Source organism: Eublepharis macularius, chromosome 3 (assembly GCF_028583425.1).
Source record: "Eublepharis macularius isolate TG4126 chromosome 3, MPM_Emac_v1.0, whole genome shotgun sequence".
In the NCBI taxonomy this organism is placed as follows: Eukaryota; Metazoa; Chordata; class Lepidosauria; order Squamata; family Eublepharidae; genus Eublepharis; species Eublepharis macularius.
Window position 1 is genome coordinate 106101314 of NC_072792.1, and position 21179 is coordinate 106122492.

Here is a 21179-nt window from a genome sequence, read left to right on the forward strand (position 1 = left end):
TGGAAATAGAAGGCCTCCACACTTAATGTTCTTCCATATGTACAAGAACCATTGAGAGATCCTCCTGTCGATGTTTCCTCATGCCACTTATTGCCTCCCGATAGATTTTTATTTTTTGTCTCTTGTATGTTTGGTGGTCTTTGTGCCACTTGCTTCCCCTTAGTTGATTTTTTTTGTTGTTTTTTGTATGTTGGGTGGTTGTTGGTTATCTTTTTAAAATAAATCTTATTTAATTTTCAAAAAAAAAGTTTTGCTGTAATCTAAAAAATGCAAATTGATTTTCTTCAGAAATTACCTTGCATGATCCAGTAACCAATGTAAATTTGCAATATGATCTCTAGTGTCTCTTCATTTTTTGATCCAGCTTGAACATCTGGCATTTCACATTCCATATATGGAAGGTCTCTGTTGTAAAATATTGGGCATTTTTTTTGCATGTGAAAGTAGTGCAATGGTCTAGTAGTTGCTGCAATTTTTTATATCTCCTTTAAAAAAATTATTTTAGAAATTTATGAACAAGACTAGCTTGATGCCCATGCTTCACTACAGTATTTAACGACTTTAATTCCAGTTATAATACTTATGGATATGTAACATTTTTCGGTTTGTGGGTTAGTTTTTTCAGTTGGTTTTGTAGTATAATGGCATAGTACCCGAGCGTCACAAAGGTGTTTATATAAAGCGAAATGTGTTGATGCTGAAAACTGATGAAGTGAATTTTGAAATGTAACATTTCTTGAAGAGGTTTTAAAAAGAAAAGATTGTAGTGCAATAAATAAAGTGAAAAATATGTACAACCTTTTTTTTCTACTGAAGGACCTCTTTGTAGACCTCATTGGTGGTTTCCCCCTACTTTGAAGCCCCCACTTTGAGGAGAAGCTTGTGGGCTTGGAAGCCAGGAGGGTTGAGCATGTTGAGGAACTCCACACGGTAGTGGACCTCATCATCCATTTGCACCACTGAGTCCATCTGTACTCCATTTCTGCCCCTTTGAGGGAGTTAAGTTGTGTTTCATTAATGATGGCAGCCTTGTCTTTCTTGGGGGTCAGAGTGGCATGCTTGCACAGCCCATCCATGGACTTCTTTGTGATAGTGATGATATCAGGGTATATCATGGCTGTCAGGTCTGCTAGGGCCGTCACAACTGTGGCCAGGCCTGCAGGGATGATCACCTTTCTCTTGGACTTGGGACTTGCTGGTACTTGGCCACTGCTGCTCAATGCACTGCAGGAGTATGATGTGCATATTTCTTTGCCACATCTCTAAGTTGCTTCCTCCTTTTAGCATTGGTATATCTTGCACAACGTCTGCCAGGAGACTTCTTGGGGGCAGTCAGAAGCGATGGCTGCAAGAGGAGTGAGGTGGAGTTGGACTGAGGGAGGGGTGGTGTGGTGAGCACTTCGGCAGGTTCATGTGAGAGGTTTGCATTGAAATGGCCCCTAGAAAGGCCATGCACCATCTCCACATAAACATTTAAAAACTCCACTGCCATAATGACTTTTACATAAAATCCCTTTTCAAGAGTCTTGTACTGTTTTTCTTCAACTGTCTGCAGTTTCCTTGACCTAATTTTCACCTCAGAACACAGTTCCACAGGTGACCCATCAGCCTGCCAGCCACAAAGGAAAGCCAGGACCCACAGGGAGATTGGCAACCCTAGATGGGAGGTGCATTTTTACCTCAGGACATGTTGTGTCCTGAGTACTGCATGTGTCCTGCATACTCTTTAGAATGTTGGGCTGATGACCTATCAAGTCCGCATATGCAAATGACAGGGCAGAGTGACTGAGTTGGCAGTTGGCGGGGGGAGGAGGAACAGCAGCCTCCCAGCCACACAGGGAAGCTGTATCCCTATGGGAAAACACATTTTAACCCTTTTTACCCCCTTAGGGGGTGAATTTCTTAAAACCCCTTCTTAGTGAGTCTCTACATCACAAAAGAAACATCCTGCCCAAATTTCACATTTCTAGGTCCAGAGGTTTGGGCTGGGCATTGATGAGTCAGTCAGGACACTTGTCTTTATATACATAGACTAGCTTGATGCCCATGCTTCCCTACGGTATTTAACTACTTTAAATCCAGTTATAATATTTATGAGCATGTAACTTTTTTTGGTTGGGGAGGGGGGGTTGAGTTAGTTTTGTTGTACAATAGCATAGTACTCAAGCGTCACAAAAAATATTTGAATAAAGTGAAGTATGTAGATGCCTAAAACTGATGAAGTGAATTTCAAAATGTAACATTTATTGAAGAGGTTTTTTAAAAGGAAAATACTGTAACACAATAAATTAAGTGGAAAAATACATGCAACCTTTTTTTTTCTACTGAAGGACCTCTTTGTAGACCTCATTGGTGATTTCCTCCCACTTTGGAGCCCCCACTTTGAGGAGAAGCTTGTGGTCTGGGAAGCCAGGAGAGTTGAGTATGTTGAGGAACACCACAAGGTAGTGGACCACATCATCCATTTGCACCACTGAGTCCACAGATCTGTACTCCATTTCTGCCACTTTGAGGGAGTTAGGTTTTGTTTTATTAATGATGCCAGCCTTGTCATTCTTGGAGGTCAGAATGGCATGCTTGCACAGCCCGTCCATGGACTTCTCCGTTATAGTGACAATATCTGGGTATATCGTGGCTGTTAGGCCTGCTAGGGTCATCACTACTGTGCCCAGGCCTGCAGGGATGGTCACCTTTCCCTTGGACTCGGGACTTGCTGGTACTTGGCTACTGCTGCTCAATGCGCTGCAGGAGTATCATGTGCATATTTCTTTGCTGCATCTCTAAGTTGCTTCCTCCTTTCAGCATCAGTATATCCTTGACCTAATTTTTAACTCAGAACACAGTTCCAGAGCTGACCCATCAGAGAAAGGATGGTGCAAGCAGGCAGGCCTCACAGTAGGATTTCCAGGTCCAGGTTGGATAGAGTGGGGTTTGGGGAGGGGCATCAGAATGGTATAATACCATAGAGTTCACTCTCCCAAGCAGTCATATTCTCCAGGGGAACTGATCTCTGTCACCTGGACATAAGTTGTAATTCTGGAAGATCTCCAGCCACCACCTGGAGGCTATGCAAAAAACAAGCCTGATATCCAGTACAAACTGTGAAGAGCAAAGTGAAAATCACCCAGATATTGAACAACTCCACTGTATCTATCTCTCAAAACACATCTCTTATACCAAAATGCAAATATATTTTTGTGCAAACAGTGCAAACATTCTAATTAATGCAATCATTGTATAAAGTACTAATACATTTCATATCCTATAATGCATATCTATAGAATTTTCCAAAGTCCAAAAGTTACAGGAGGCTCCACGCCCGACTCCGTTCCTTCTTTGAGCAAGGTAAGTATTCCCAGGGTGAAAATGATGGTAAATATGTCCAAATGAATTCTTCTGTAATACTTGTTATTTCTTTTGATTACAGAGTCTTCCTGAAGCTGGTACAGAAGTCGGGCAGCCACTGACAGTCCTAACTGCAGCCAGCTTAGTGGCAGCTTTCGTCAGGATGACTTCCTCAGGGACTGGTGGCTCACTATACAAAAGCAATTAAAAGCATGTCTATAATGCCATTTCATGAACAACAATGAACTTCATTCCAATAAATTTTGTTCCAACAACCCCATTGTCCTCTTTTGTATATCTATTCATACCCGGTCGACTCACCCTGATGTTGATTCAGCCCAATAAACCCTGGAAAGACGCAGAGGAGCAAATCCACGCATCCTTCCAGGTGTGGCCAATCTTTATATGGGAATTATCCTCTTGAAATAATTAAGAAAACCAAGCACATCTTTAAAGGAGCAGTGACTAAGATCTTCCTATTGGCCAAAACCTAAAAGTAAGAAGGAGAGACTATTTTGGTCATTGGATTTTACACCTTTATCCAAAACCTTACAGAATATTGTCAACAAACATTGGGACCTTGTAACAGACATTGCTGGCTGTGAGAATCTACCGTGTGTCAGTTTCAGATGTACCGGAAACCTTAAGGAAATGATTTCACACTCAGATATAATCTGGTCTGTAACGGACATTAATATGCCCAAGGGCAATTATAAGTGTGGTCATTGTGCCATATGCCCATTAATCATAGAGGGCAGAGTGCTTGAAATACCAGACTCCAATAGGAGGATCTATTGTAAGCATTTCGCGACCTGTCAAAGCTCTGCCGTGGTATATCTCTTCATATGCCCTTGCAATAAGCTCTATGTGGGCAATACTATCAGACCGTTAAAGGTGAGAGTTTTGGAACATCTCTCACGGTTAAGAAAAAAGGTAATGGGGGCGCCTCTGACAGAACATTATTTAGAGGCACAACATACCACTGCTGACATCAGTGTAGCTGTACTTTATGTAGCTCGACCGGCTCCCTCTCGTAACGTCAGTAGGGAATTACTCAGATGGGAGACAGAATGGATTTTTTCATTAAAAACTCTTAAGCCGCAGGGGCTAAACACTGAACTTTCTTTTCAGTGTTTCCTGGGTTAAAATCTTACTCACTGCTCCTTTAAAGATGTGCTTGGTTTTCTTAATTATTTCAAGAGGATAATTCCCATATAAAGATTGGCCACACCTGGAAGGATGTGTGGATTTGCTCCTCTGCGTCTTTCCAGGGTTTATTGGGCTGAATCAACATCAGGGTGAGTCGACAGGGTATGAATAGATATACAAAAGAGGACAATGGGGTTGTTGGAACAAAATTTATTGGAATGAAGTTCATTGTTGTTCATGAAATGGCATTATAGACATGCTTTTAATTGCTTTTGTATAGTGAGCCACCAGTCCCTGAGGAAGTCATCCTGACGAAAGCTGCCACTAAGCTGGCTGCAGTTAGGACTGTCAGTGGCTGCCCGACTTCTGTACCAGCTTCGGGAAGACTCTGTAATAAAAAGAAATAACAAGTATTACAGAAGAATTCATTTGGACATATTTACCATCATTTTTGCCCTGGGAATACTTACCTTGCTCAAAGAAGGAACGGAGTGGGGTGTGGAGCCTCCTGTAACTTTTGGACTTTGGAAAATTCTATAGATATGCGTTATAGGATATGAAATGTATTAGTACTTTATACAATGATTGTATTAATTAGAATGTTTGCACTGTTTGCGCAAAAATATATTTGCATTTTGGTATAAGAGATGTGTTTTGAGAGATAGACACAGTGGAGTTGTTCGATATCTGGGTGATTTTCACTTTGCTCTTCACCACCTGGAGGTTGGCAACCCTACACTACAGGGAGATTGGCAACCCTAGTGAACTTTTAGGGGAAGACTAGAAGGTGCATTTTACCTCAGGACACATACACTGACTCCCTTACCAACGATTTAGAATGTTGGCCCCATATGCAAATGACCCTGAAAGCTAGCCCAATCAGGGAAGAGTGGCTAAGCTGGCATTTGGCAGGGGAGGAGAAACCTGCCAGCCACACAGGGAAGCTGTATCCCTATGGGAAAACACATTTGACCTCTTTTACCCCCTTAAGGGGTGAATTTCTTAAAATCCCTTCTTAGTGAGCCTCTACATCATGAAAGGAAGGTCCTGCCCAAATTTCACATTTCTAGGTCCTGGGGTTTGGGCTGGGCATTGATGAGTCAGTCAGGACACTTGTCTTTATATATATATATATATATATATAGATAGATAGATAGATAGATAGATAGATAGATAGATAGATAGATAGATTAATAGTATCAATAAACTTAAGCACTAATGTCTCCCTTTTGGAACTGGAATGTACTCTTTTTTTTCCAGTCTGTGGGCTATTGCTTTCCATATTTGTTGGTTAGATTTTGATGGAAGTAGGAATATTAGTCTGATTTTTTAAAGGCAGCTTGTTCACTGTTTTAATACTTTTTATAAAGTACATTTAAAAAAAAACAAATATTTTTAAGTGTCCTGCTCTTGTATTTATCAAAAAGAAGTCTTTTTGTATGCATATGCACGCACATACACTTATTTTTCCTGTATTTATTGAAATATGCATGGGTTCCTATGAATATATCACTTTTAAAGACTGATTCGATATTGATGCAAGAATAAGAAATCTCATGTAGCCAGCCTGTGTGTAATGGAAGAGGGACTGATTTTCCCTTTGATAAAGTCCTTTCTTTAACAAAGGAATCAAAAATACAAATGGTTTTCTCTGTAAGCCAACCACTATCTTTCTAATTGGTAAATGAGCATCTGTCTTCTTTAGGAAAGACAAACATCTTTGCATATTTAAACTCTTAATTACACATGTGAGAAAGGTAGTATTAGTTACTGTAAATTTAATATTTAATTATTTATATGTTACTTTCTTTTTAAGACCTAACCAAGAGGAATTCTCAGAAAAGGAAGAAGCAGATTCCAAGTGAGTTTTTTTCTGAAGTTTTTGTATGTCATGTTTGGTGTGTTTTTAAGAAATAAAAGCTGATGTTTACTATATTACCTGTATTTCCCCACAATGGAGTACAATATATGCAGCAAAAAGTCCAAAGTTTGGAACACCTCTCGCAAGTGATTATATCAAATGAAGCCTTGTTGCATTTTCTTAAAACTTAGCTGTAATATGCAAATTGATTTATAAGAAGAACAGATAATTAGAGGCCAACTTGAATGGCCAACACCAACAATGGTAGATGTATTCATTGTGATAATTTTATTGACCTAAAATATTTAAGATTAATCTTTAAATGGATTGATGCATTGAAGCTTTTCCAATACATAAATAATTGTTGATTAAACAATGAAGTTTTCCCTGAATAGAAGAATGGACTCAGGAATATTGAAATTGAAATCTTTATGGTAAAAAAAAAGATAGTTTAATATGTTCCAAGATACTGTTGATGACGGTCAATGGATTCAGCCTGACTAAAAGCAGATATTCAGTGTGTGTATTGGGGTTGTGTGGGTGTGAACTATCTGTATGCATGGCTCATCAATGAAAAAAATCTCCAATTAAGTTACATAATTACCTTTTGAACAGACTTGGATGGAGCATTTATCAGGAGGGGGTTGTGCGTAAGATACCTTGCCAGTTTAGGACCGTTGGCTCTATTCCATCTCTATAGTTTTAATGACCTATACTCTATTAACACAGTAATAAAAGACCTGTTAGGCAGAGTTGCTGGTAATGTCAACATTTCATTCATGACACGATGATGAAAGTTCTGACTAGTTTTAGGAACATTAACAGTGATTTCAGTGGGCTTAGACTGGCTTAACTCTGTTTAGGATTACACTGTAAGTTTGCTATAGAAAATTATTCAAAATAAATGGTAAAATTGATTTAAATAGCTTGTGTTCACAATTCATAGCTTAGTGCAGGTTAATATTAACTACAGTTAATATTTTACACTATGAATTTGCTCTTAACAACACAGAAAGCAACATTATTACAGTTAATGTATACAGAAACAGATGTGGTAGGTTATTTTCAGTTGTCTGAATGCACTAATTCAGCACTATCACAGCATTCTACATTGAGGTTTCATCCCTCCTGCAGATACAGAAAATCACAAGATGACAAGATGAGTTTAGACTTGAAGGAAAGAACAACACCAGCACACAGTGTTCATATCTCCTTGTACCCTCTGCATACAATAATAATCTTTCTATATAAAAAGCAAGCTGTATTGCTGATGCCACAGGAGCACCAGGATAAAAAGTGCTTCATGGCCAACGCAGCCTCCAGAAGGTGCTGCTGTGGAGGGAAGTAAGTGAGCCAGCCCATCCCTCTGGAGGGCACTGCTGTGGGGGGAAGGCCAGGTGAGCAGGCCCATCTCTTCAGAGGGTGCTGTGGTGGCGGGAAGTCCAGTGTACTTGGGTTTTCTAGGGACCTTTAAAAAAAAATGGTCTCTGTTGCTAGTAATAATAACAACCTTCAATTTATATACCACCTTTCAGGGCAACATAACACCCACTCAGAGTGGTTTACAAAGTATATTATTATTATCCCCACAACAATCACCCTGTGAGATGGGTGGGGCTGAAAGAGCTCCGGAAGAGCTGTGACTGACCCAAGGTCACCCAGCTGGCTTCATATGGAGGAGTGGGGAATCAATCCCAGTTCTCCAGATTAGAGTCCTGCCACTCCTAATTACTACACCAAACTGGCACCAAGCTTACTTCATATACTTACAGTGCAATCCTAAACAGAGTTACACCCTTCTAAGCCAATTGATTTAAGAGGGTATAATTCTGTTTAGACTTCATTGTTAGTCCATATCACAAACTCAAGCTATTTCTAAGCATATGCAACTGCAAATGTGTATTTTCATTCTACTTTTCTAGTATTTTCTATTCCTTCCTACCCCTCAGGTATGGAAAACATTGGAACTTTGCCCCTAACTTTTATATCCCCCTAGATATCTAGAACACATTAGAGATACATAAGACTTTAAAGAAAACCAAAATATGTTTAAGTCTCATGAGACCTTGGTTACAATTTTGGGTTACCATAGCAACCTGGCAGTCACTAAGGTGATGATGATGATGAGTGGTGTGGGAGAAAGAGAAAAGGAGAATGAGGAGAAAAACTCTCTTCACACAATTTCTCATGGGACAATTATTTATATTTATAACATATATAGCAGATTTGTTTACTTACATACTTCAATTATATCCTTTTCTCCCAGTTGGGGATTGAAGGGGGTTGATGTTAATCACTCCTTCTCCATTTTATCCTCACAACAACCCTGTGAGGTAAGTTAGTCTGAGTGTATGTGACTGGCCCAGTGTCACCCAATAAGCTTTCATGGCAAACTAGGAATTTGAACTTGGGTCTTGACTCAAGATCACCCCTATTATCCGAGCCACCCTGTACTTACTCAGATGTTGTGTGATGGTCATCAGGAAACCTAGAGTGGCAGCAACAGAGAAGCCTGCCATGATGGCAGCAGCAAGGAGGATTGCTGCAACATCTCAGCTTTTAAGGTGGCAGTGTAGTTGCCGCCAGTAGCAATCACTGGCCTAGGCAATAGGAGGGAGGAAAAAGGATGCAGATGAAACCTCCGTTTCCCCTAAAGTCTTGCAAGACTGCTGGCTGTAAAGAGGCTTCGAGGAAGCTGATTGGGTATGTTATCGCCTGCTGTACTAGCCCCATAAATGGCTTAGAAGCAGGGCAGTGAGGTGGTGGCTGGAGCCTCTATGCTGTACAGGAGAGATCCAGTTGAGAGGATGAGGAGCTAGGTGCTGCAAACTCTTTCCCCTTTCAGGCTCTAAGGCTCTGTAAGCCCTAAATAGTGCAAAAAGGAGTGTAACATATGAGGGGACTTCTGTAGGAAGGAGACACCCCAGAACATCACTCATTTCAATGGAACACTCCGGCACCCCACACATATCAATGGATGATAACCAGTAACTTTGATTTTCAGTCACATTGAATATTCTAACTCCATTAATACTAGTTTCCTCTAGCCAAAGGATTATTGTGCTGCATGCTGTACAGTCACCTGCACACAGATTAGTACATTTGTGGGGTTCATTCTGAAATATAAGTTCCAGTTTAAAATCTAGTACAATTAATGAAATTGTACAAGGGAATGACACTTTGATATCCTAGTATTTCACACAATACATTAACTCCCCCCCATCTTCATATTAAACATTTCTGTTGTATTAAAAATGAGTATTCCAATCTCCTCTGAATGAAAACATGCTGAATACCACCATTTGTCAAGTATCATGCAAATAGCAAAAGTATTTGGTATTATTGTGTATATTTTTCCTCCTCCATCATATCAACAATAAAATTAATAAGAATGAGGATATTACCTGATTGTGTTTTTTCTTCAGCTAACCCAAATGTGTTAAAATATAATTTTTCATGAATAAATTTTCACATTTCATTGAACACCCAGTGATACTGATGAGAACAAATGCAATTTGATTGCTGTCTTGCATAAACCTGAAAAATGCAATATTTTCTGAACTATGTATTCCTTTCTGAAATCTTGCCTTCATTGACAGTCAGTTCCACATCACTCTGTAATGGAACCCTATGGCTGCAAATATATGTGAAGTAAATAGAACCAAAATGAGCCGATAAGATACTGTATACAAAGAGAAAAAAAATAAAAATTCAGGAATTAAGTGAGCTAATTGGGGGCTGTTCAGGGACATGATAGTGAAATTTGATTTTTTTTCCAGAATAGCTGATCATTATTATGCATACATGATAGAAACATTTATTTAAAATATTTATTCACTCGCCTTCCTCTTTGACAGCTCCCCCACTGCAAAAGTCCCAAGATATTACCAGTGGTAGTGGGGTGAAAGTGTGTAATGAATCTACCCCTTTGAGGAGGTGTGTTTGAATGCTGTGTAATGCTAGAGAACAGGAGGTGACTGACAGGAAATTGTGAACTGTGATCCTACTAAAGAGTAAGTCCCATTGAACTCACAGAGAGGATTTTTCCCCCTTTAAAAATGATATATTATTGTATACTTATATTTGGATCCAGAGGAGCTAGCCATGTTAGTCTGTAGTTGCAAAATAGTAAAGAGTCCAGTAGCACCTTTAAGACTAACCAACTTTATAATAGCATAAGCTTTCGAGAACGACAGTTACTACTGTGTTCTGGATGTTACTACTAAAAAGTTGAGAGCCTATGAAAAATGCAGCAAGGGGAAACAGGTTGGAAATCCCACACAAGTCCCCTAAACTTTCTCTCCAAGAAATCTATTAGCCTTTATAAAGGTTTTGTGATCACAAAATATTCACTTTCATAATTTTTTTTTTAAATACAAAATTATATTCTATATATCTCTATCTAAATCCCCTGGTGATGCAGTAGAGGTCTTGATTTGCTGCCTGACATCTGTGGTCAAATGATTGGAAGTGAACAAATTGAAATTGAACCCAGATAAAGACAAAAGTGATGCAGAGAAGGAAGGCAGAGACCTTGAGGGACATTGTTCCCCAATTTTGATGGAGTTCAGTCTCTTGCAGACTCAGGTAATGGCCTAGGTTTTATATAGGTAAGTATGATCCTACTGGGTAGATCGTATGTTGTCTGTTTCAGCATTTATTCAACTCTGTATTTGATTTTTGCTGGTTTTAAATCTTAAAATTTGTATGTATATACCCTGTCTTGAAATGTCTTAAAAATTGAAGGTACTGACTTACACTTTGTAATCTGCCCTGATTTTCAGTGACAAGTAATGTAAATAAATAAATAAACTGGATCCAGCATTGCTGCTAGAGTTAATGCAGCTGCAAAAATGCTTTCCTCCAAGTTAGTCTAGCCTGAAAAATGGCCTCCTACCTTGATCTTGGCACCTACATCCATGCCACAGTAATATTAACACTAGACTACTAAAATGCTCTCTACATAGGTGTCTCCTCTAAGTCAACTTGGAGACTCCAGCTAGTGCAGAATGCTGAAGCTCAGTTATTATGAGAAACTAGGCAGACCATGCATATTACTCCTATTCTGCAGTCACTCTATTGCAACCCCAGCTAGAAGGAAGAGACAGACACAGATTTGGAATAAAGGGCCTTTTATTAAAATGACCATAAATGTAATGCATGGCAAGAGCTAACTAAGCGGTACAGGTCAAGCCCTGGGGTCAGCCCACTGACCACCGCCTTGCCTGTCTGGGCGAGCCCCAATGCCCCAGGTGTAGGCTATCTCATGAATGGCTGCAACCCGGCAGCCAGGCCATGGATCCCCCCTCAAGCACCCTTTACGCCCCAGTCGACTAGCATGAGGTTAGGCCTTGTTCCTGGGGATCCCCTCAGGTGCCTGCCCGCCTGACGGAAGCCGTCAAAAGCATCCCGCCCTAATGGCAGACCCTGCTCCCCACCCTTAGGGAAATGCCACAGGGGCTCACCGGCCCTCACCCTATTCCCAAAATCTCCTGCCACCGCAAGGGTCAAGCCTCTGCTTAGACCCTCGTGCCCCACAGGTGGCCGAGAGCCACCCGAAGCCCTTGCCACAGGTCATCTAGGAATATATCATTGCCCTCAGGTGCCAGGTGGACACCATCGCCTCTGTAGAGGTGGGCAAACTCGGCCCTAATCTTGGGGTGTGGCAAATAAATGCCCAAGTCTTGCCCCAAAGACCTCTTAATGGCATGGTTAGCCTTGCGTCGGGCCCTCTCTATCGCCCTGGTGTCAAACGCCTCCCACCAAACACGTAGTTGTAGCATCTCTGACCACACAATAAGCACGCCTGGTCATCGGCTGCTTACATAACTCAGGTCCTCAGCTACTTGCATCAACAGGGCCTTGCCTTGTACCAGCCCAAGGTCATTACAACCCAGGTGAATGACCACAATGTGTGGGGGAGGACCTTTCCATCCCCTAAACAGGAGGGGCAGCAGGCCGGGCCATCTGAGGCCACGCCGGCCCTGCCACTTCACAGTGGCCACAGCGCTCAAACCCAGCTGGGATCCAATCGGCATTCTCTTGGCTTGATTGGCTGCCCAGAACACCATGCTGTGGCCACAAATCAGGATCCTCTTCCTCGTTTGGCCCGACACGGTACCTGAGGAAAGAACAATTAGTTTGCCATTTAAAACTGAGGCAAGGGCCGGATATAGGACCAAAATGCCCTTGACTGCCACCTGCCCACTCTCTGAATCGCCTGCTGAGGGTATCCCATAGCAGCTGCTGTCAAGGCCGCCCCAATCCAGAAGGAGTGGGTGCCAAATTTGACCCCCGACAAGCCCATTTCCTTAAGAGCCCTCTCCGTCACAGCCCAGAATTGATATTTAGTCAATGGGGCCTGGTCATGGTGGCGGAATAAGACCCCTTGGTCATCACCACGAAGCATGACATAATCCCTGAGGGCCTTAACAGGGCACAGCTCCTGCTCAGCGCAGGGGCCCAAGAGCAAGGTGTTCCCCCGCTGCCGCTGGTCCGTTTTGGACCTTCTAATCCCAAATGGAGACTTTGTCCCCAACAAATTTAATGTCCTGGGCGTTCAAGGCCCAGCCAGATGTGTCCGTACACGAGGAGGCCACCAGCTCACTGACTCGCAGGGCCCCAAAGAATGCCGTTAAGGCAGCAGCATGAAAAAGCTTCTGTTCAAAAACGGATGAGCAGACTGCTGCCCATGCGGTCCCCAGCTCCTTCAGCACTGCTGGGGAGATGGGCTGCCTCGGGTCACTTGGCATTTTTATCTCCCTAGCCCAGCCTTCCAGCATCTTTCTAATCCTGAAGACACCCGTGAATTCAGGTAAGCCACGTGCTTTGCTGGCAAAGGCTAAAGCGGCCAGCTGACCCCTGATGGACTTCACAGCAAGGCCCCGCCCCTGCTGCACTACACAAAAGTGCATCAGGTGCTCAGGCAGGATGGGCCACAACTGCTGAAGCCCCGCCGATGCCCTGAACTGGTAAAGCTGCCCTACTGCACGGTCGTAGGCCTGGCATGTACTGGGGGCAATGGACAGCTTGATCGCTCTATTTACTTCCGCCGTCCAAGCTTCCATAGCTCCTGGGACATCCTCGCTGGCTGCCTGTCAGCCCAGGGGGCAAGCTGCCAGAATCGTTCCATCTGTTGGCGAGACAAAACGTCTGCCACGCCGTTGTTAACACCTGGAACATGTCTGGCCCTAAACAAAATGTTCATCTGCAAACATTTCAGTGTAAATGCCCTTACCAGCCTCATTACCCTGGGGGATCTAGATGCCATGGTGTTGACCACATGCACTACAGCCAAGTTGTCACACCAAAAGTGGACAGCTTGGTTCGCCAATTGTGATCCCCAAAGCCACACGGCCACTAACAAGGGAAAGAACTCCAAAAACGTAAGGTCTTTGGACAATCCCTGGGCTACCCAATCTGCAGGCCATTGGTCAGCACACCAATGCCCCCTGAAAAAGACTCCAAAGCCTGTGGACCCGGAGGCATCCGAGGTGACCTGGAGTTCAGCTTCTAACAGCAGATCCTCCCTCCAGAAGGTCACCCCATTAAAGGTGGCAAGGAATTCCTTCCACACTAATAAATCCTCCCGCATACCTTTGGTAATTCGCAAGCGATGATGGGGCAACCGCAAGTTCCCCATAGCATCGCACAGCTGCCTAAGGAAAGCCCTCCCAGGCGCCACTGCCTTACAGGCAAAGTTTAAACAGCCAACTAATTGCTGCAACTCAAGGAGAGATACCTTGTCTCTACTCAAGCAGTCTTCCAACCTAGCTCTAAGGTCTACCACCTTTTCCATAGAATCATAGAATCATAGAGTTGGAAGGGGCCATACAGACCATCTAGTCCAACCCCCTGCCCAGTGCAGGATCAGCCTAAAGCATCTCTGACAAGTATTCATCCAGCCTCTTCTTGAAAACTGCCGGTGAAGGGGAGCTCACCACCTCCCTAGGCAGCTGATTCCACTTTTGAACTACTCCGACCATGAAAAAGTTTTTCCTAATATCCAGCCGGTACCTTTGTGAATGTAGTTTTAGCCCATTGCTTCGCATCCTACCCTCTGCTGCCAACTGGAACAGCTCTTTGCCCTACTCCAAATGACAGCCTTTCAAATATTTAAAGAGAGCAATCATGTCCCCCCTCAACCTCCTCTTCTCCAAACTAAACATTCCCAAGGCCCTCAGTCTTTCCTCGTAGGGCTCAGTCTCCAGACCCCTGATCATTCTTGTCGGTCTCCTCTGCACCCTCTCGATTATGGCCACATCCTTTTTGAAGTGAAGCCTCCAGAACTGCATACAATACTCCAGGTGTGGCCTGACCAAGGCAGTATAGAGAGGGTTCCAATGGCAACCTCAAGGTCTGATGGACCGTGTCCAGTTCAATGCCTAAAAATGTCAGGACAACAGCTGGTCCCTCCGTTTTCTCATGAGCCAAGGGAACCCCTAGTTCCTCAGCGAGCAACATGAACCCTGCCAGTAGCCTGGCACACTGCCCCGTGCCAGCAGGCCCAGACACCATAAAGTCATTCAAATAATGAACGGTGTCTAGGCAGGCACAGCGGTGACGCAACTCCTATTCCAGAAAGGAACTGAAGCGCTCAAAAGCAGAGCAAGATATGGAACACCCTATAGGAAGGGCTCTGTCCATATAAAACTTGCCCTCAAATGCAAAACCCAGAAGATCAAAGTCTTCTGGGTGAACAGGGAGCAGGCGAAAGGCGGACTTGATATTGCACTTCGCCATTTCAGCTCCCACCCCACACCGGCGCACAACCTTGACCGCATGGTCAAAGGAAGTGTAGTACACCGTGCAGAGTTCATCAGGGATGCCATCATTCACCGATCCCCCTTTGAGGAAAGACAGGTGGTGAATGAGACGAAACTCTCCCGGCGCCTTTTTTGGCACCACCCCCAAAGGAGAGACCCTCAGGGACGGAACAGGAGGGGCATCAAAGGGGCCTAAGACTCTGCCCTCAGCACACTCCTTTAAAATCTTATGGCGGACCACATCTTCCATGCCAGCCACTGACCTAAGGTTGGCTGCCATGAAAGGTGTCTTGGGACCCTGAAAAGGGATCCTAAAACTGAACTTAAAACCTAAACGCAAACAATCAGCGTCCATGCGTCTTGGGTATGCTAGAAGCAACCGCTCAAGTACCCTCAGCCTTACTGGACTGGGCCCCTTTACCAGGCCCCTGCTGCTGACCCCTGCCGCCCCCAAAGCTTTTTCCACCCTGTCCTCCCTGTCGTCCCCTGGGACAGGCAGAATGTGCGTGTGGTCCAGCGCAGTTAGGGCACTCGTGCCTGAATTTGCACGCCCTTCTATGGCACACCTCCTTGGACGTAAAGTCCCAGCAGAGCAGCCGTGATTGAACCTGCTGCCCCGCAGGGGTGCGGGAACCTGAGCCCTGAGCGGGCCGAATAATCATATGACCACTGTCGGTCCTATCCCCCATGGTGGACTTTGACGGGGCCATAATCTGAACCCAGAGCTGGACAAGTATTTGATCCCAAGGCAAGCTCGGGGTCAAAGCCCCATGCATGCGGAATTCCTCGTCATAACGAAGCCAAGCCCCCCTCCTCAAAATCCGTATACCCCCTATATATTATATTCATGTACTGAAAGAGGGGGAGGGACCTGTGTGGTTGTGCCCTGGCCAGAACCCCGGCATAAACCAGGAACCCAGGCAACCAATGAGCCCAGGTCCTGTCAATCTGCCGCCAGCGGATCTTTTCCTTGTCCCTGTCCCCAAGATCGTCCGTATCTTTCTTCTCCAGTTCCCTGAAGAGAAGGGTAAAGACGTCCACATACTCACCCCTTATTATTTTCTCCCGAGTGGCCTGCGTCAAATGATCTCCTAACGGCAAAGCAGTATCCCCAGGGGGCAATGCCCTATAAGGGACCATGCCATATCCTTGAGCAGCATAAGGGGTTAAACCCGTCGGATTGACATAACCGTAAGGCCATCCAACCGTAGAAGTTGAAAGGGGATGTCCGTCCCAACCGGCTGCACCGGCCGCAGAAGACAGGACTGAAGCCTGCTGCTGGTATAAGGCGCCACCAGCATAGGTCGGCCACGCCACTGGGCCAGCAGCAGGCCAACCCTGTGAGGGTAAGCGCTCACCACGGAAGGGGCAGAAACACCAGAGGCAGCTCCTTGCCCCCAGGGGCCCCAGGGCCACGCAGTGCTCTGTTGAGGCAGAGGATCCTTACCCTCGGGTATAGATGGTTCCACCGTGATGGCGACTTGCCCGCTGTCATCCTGGCCCTCCTGGCCGCCGTCAGCCACACCCTCCAGTGCGGTCGGATGTTCCAAGGCTCTGCCACCATCACTTTCTGCTACACCTGATATTTACTTGAGGGCAAAAAGGCGAGAAGCAAAGTCTTTGTTAAAACCCACCTTAGCCACCCGTTTGGCCCCCCACGCGGCTGAGTGGACGCCACCGCAGACACCACGCCCCCTTTAGCCCTCTTGAGAGCCATAAGGTGCTCCAAAAGTTCCTGCCTGCTCAGTCCTTCATCCTCGTCCAAAGAAGACAAAGCTGGAAGTGAGTTCCTTGGCGCTGGCCTTTTAGCAGGCTGCTTTCCTTTAGATGGACCCCCTCCATTCTTAGGTGGCATAATTAATATCAAAGTTTAGCCCAACAACTGCATCTGTAACAATAACGCAGACTGTTCACAGCGCAACCACTTAACCGTACCCGACGCCCACCCTACAAGGTAACAGAAAGCCCAAACCATCACAGCAATCCAATTACACCATTAGGTGGCTCCGTATGTCACACTATGCTAGAAGTGAATAATTGTCAAAGGAACAGTAGCTGTGACCCGCCTCTAGGTGGCACTAATACCACCCTCGAGCCCAACTCCTTTTTTTTTTTTATAAACCAACTATGAGCCACCACCAGATGGCGCCAAATCCCCTGGATGGGAACCAAGTTACTGGCACAAAATGGCTGCAGGGGCAATCAAACCAAAATGGCCCCTCAGGCCTGTAAGACAGGCTCCAAGCACCATCCCCACCCAACCTCCACCCTTCCAGGTGAGGTTTATAAGGCCCACACTGGGCTTTTGAACAGTGCAAAAAAAGGGGGGCAGGGAATCAAACCCCCAACCACCTTAAGCTCCCCAAGACCGCCCGACTTAACGGGGGTGGGTGGGATTACTGAACCCTACTTGGCCTAACTCAAAGCCCGCTTAAACAACGGCCCCTCAAGGCCGCTAAACCAGCCTCCACCTACAGCCCAGGAGGCCCCAGTGATTATACTGTAATGCCGCCGCCGTCACTCCGGCAGCAGGAAAAGGCCATGGCGACGCGATGCCAAAAAAGTGGCCCTCAAGTGGCCCTCCTGGCCAACAGATGCTCCTCAGCCGCGGCGACCCTCGCCGTGAGGGCCGGGGATGCACGCCCACACATGGCGGCTCCCACTGCAGGCCGCTTCAGCAGCCGCAGCAAACAGCCACACTGACATCCTAGCTTCCTCCTTCAGCTACCGCCGCTCGAGGTGCTGTCCCGCAGCTGCGGCGGAGGCCCACAGGCTCTGTCTTCAATGCTCGGAAGAGGCAGTGGAGAAAATCTCCAGCCTCTCCGAGCGATCGAAGAGACTGAAGCCGGGGGAAAGCGAAGCCACCAGTAAACGGCTCCTGGCTCCGCCCCCCGGCAAAGCCCCGGATGCCTGGGAAGGGAGACTTTCTCCTTTCCACTGGGCGGGGCTTCAAAGGACGGCTCCCAGCTTCAGCGGCATTCTGCTGCGCTGGGAGAGCCGCATTGGCTACCTATCAGTTACCAAGCTCAGTTTAAGTTATTAACTGTCACATACAAAACCTTTAACAGCTTTCTTTCATGTCTGTAAGACTGCTGCTCTCCCTATGCTCTACCTCAACAGCTTCATTTATCTGAACAGAGCCTTCTGCCCATGCCACCCTGCAAATGGGCAATATCAACAACTGCCTGTACGGGTGCATTCTGTGTTGTGGCACCAACCTTATGGAATAGCCAGCCTGATGAGATTAGGAGAGGTTACATTTTCACAAACTATGCAAAACTAAATTATTTGGGGGCTTTTCTACACAGGTAGGAGGGCTGTACTGTAAGAAAATTGTTCAGAGAGATACTCAGGTAAAAGGACTGAGACTGTGGACTATACTACTGTGCACTGTATGTTGCTTTAAGTATGCTTCTGTTTTATTAATTTATTTATTCCATTTTTATACTGCTTCTCTTCCATTAAGATATCAAATACTCCTGTCAGACAGGCTAGCAAGCCAGCCTGCCTGCCATACATGGAGGTGTCTAACTATTGGGGGGGGGGAGTGGAGAATAGACTAGCTGCTTCACTGTTTTCTTTGCTGGGATTTCGCTGCTGTCTCTGCTGAACTGTGTTATCAGTGAAGGTGGGAGTGAGCATCTGGGAACTGACCAAACTTGAGGACTCAGCTCTGCATCTCTCCCTGGGTTTTCTCACTTTCGCACCAACTTCAACTGACTTTCATTTAAACTAGGAGGGACTGGGGGTATAACTCCTGAGAGGGCTTCGCTTTGGCATTCCAGGCAATTGCTCTGTACAGCATTCTACTAGTAGAAATCTCTTAATAAAGACCTTTGACGCATACAGTCATGTTTGATGAAGTGGAGAATCTGAGAGAGTCCCCTAGCCAGGCCTGACCACTCCTACTGGTTAGCTTCAGCATCATTTAATATGTCATGCTTAAATCACTTATGCTTTGTTTTAGCATTATTTCAGCTTTCTCTCAGACACCTTGTTTTTAAATTTCTGCAATCTATATCCTACTGTATTGTCTATTGAATATCCCCTGTATTAGATTTGTAAGTATGTTTGTTTATTTGTTTATAGTACGCCTTTCTATCCAAGAATCAAGGCAGATTATGCAGTGTAAGTCAATATGATCAATGGCTTGGACATTCAATCAACAATTCATTCAATAAACAATGTAACAGAACTTTTAAAAAAGCAGAAATCTGGTAAGAGTTGAAGCAATGCTGAAACAAAACATACACAAAATTGACATGACATATTAAATGACATGGAGAAACCATCCGGTAAGAGCATAATTTCAGCAAGGAAAGGTCACAGTACTATAGCCAACAGTCCCTATCCAATGGATCTCTTTGAACCATTTCCTTACAGCACAGTCCTATTACCTGTGTAAAAAGTCATTCTAAATAATTCAGTTTTACATAGTTTGTTGAAATGCCAGGAGAGTGGGAGCTTTCCAGACATCTTCAGGTTTTCCTGAATAAAATACAATTAGCTTTAAGACTACTGAGAAAGCAAATTCCTCCTCCCCCTTTTGTCCCTTTAACTGACTTTCACCTGTTCTCGGTGTCACACACTTCTGCCATGACTGCCATTTGGGGTAGTTTTCCAGCTCCCAGTTAGGAAATTCCTGGATATTAGGGGCGGGGGGGGGAGAGTCTGGGGAGAGCAGGGTTTGGGAAGGGACCTAAGCAGGGTATAATGCCATAGATTCCACTTCCCAAAGCAGCCATTTTTATCAGAGAAACTGTTCTCTATAGTATAAAGATCAATTCTAGCTCTAGGGTTAACAACCCTGTTTTGGTGGGTTCTTATTTAGCAAGATTATACTACTAAGATTATGCTACTAGATAGAAAGGTTTAAGCTTCTAATTATATAGCTGACATGAAGAAAGAAAGTGTGAAGAAACAGAAAGCCTTGAATGAACAAGCAGGCACTTTTCCTTGGCCCCAATCTCAGCCTCACATGAGTGAGGGTGCTGGTCCCTGCCTCAGCCTTGCACCTGCCTAGTACTCAGGCAGAGAGATGGGCAGCAGAGCAGCCTCTGCTGTGTATAAGAAGGCACTCAAGGAGACAGCAAAAGACTGGCGGCAATGCCAGGGGGTAGGGCGAGAGCCTGGAAGTGATGCCAGGAATAGGGCTGGGACTGCATGGCACTTAATGTGCACAATGTTTAGTGTCACAAGCTGGGTGGCCAGGCTGCTATAATAAAAGTGGGTGAGAGATGGGGAACAGAAACTGTTATGGGCTCTCTCTTGGTGTGTTTCCTCCCCTCTGCCTTGCTGGAGCCTCACTGCCCCTCTTTGCCTTTAAGTCTGGATTACTGGAAGGCTTCTCATTGCCTCCTTTCTTCTAGTGGAATCACAGGGACTTCCTCCCCCTCTCCTTAATCCTTCAGGGCTTTGCCCCCCCACCTGCTTTTATGGCTAGAGTCACTCAGGGTTTCTCTTGCCTTTCTGGCAGAAATTGTTTGGGGCTCTCCCCCTTTTTTGTTGCTAGCCAGAATTGATGCCCTCCCCCCATTCTGGCTGGACCTTTCAAGGCTTTAAAAGCCAGTAGGGAATTATGCCAGGGTGGCACACTGGAATCCTAGAAACCTGGGTCTATCCCCCCACTTTGCTTTGACAGCAGGTTGGGGGTGTCATGTTTGACTGTACCCATTCATCCATGCCAATATTAATTCTGATGTTTATATGCTTAGGTGCCAGTTAATGCCAGTTGTAACTCAATTATATTCTACTGCCAGTTATTGTAATCATAAGCCTGGTGTAACTCAATTTCTTGTTGCTAGTATTATAGTGGATTCTCAAACGTTCACAAGTGGCTGTCTGTTTACAACTTTGAACTTTTCTTCTGGACTATGATATGTCTTCCCTCTTCATGGTGTGATAGCACAAATATGCAAAATGTTCTCACACAGAAAAGAACAACAATGAATTGGGAGGAGGAAGGAAAGTTGGGTAGAAAAGAGATGTGTTTTTCCCATGTCGCCATTCTTGTCAAACTTCTACTAGAACTACTTAGTTGCTTACCTTACTCCTAAATA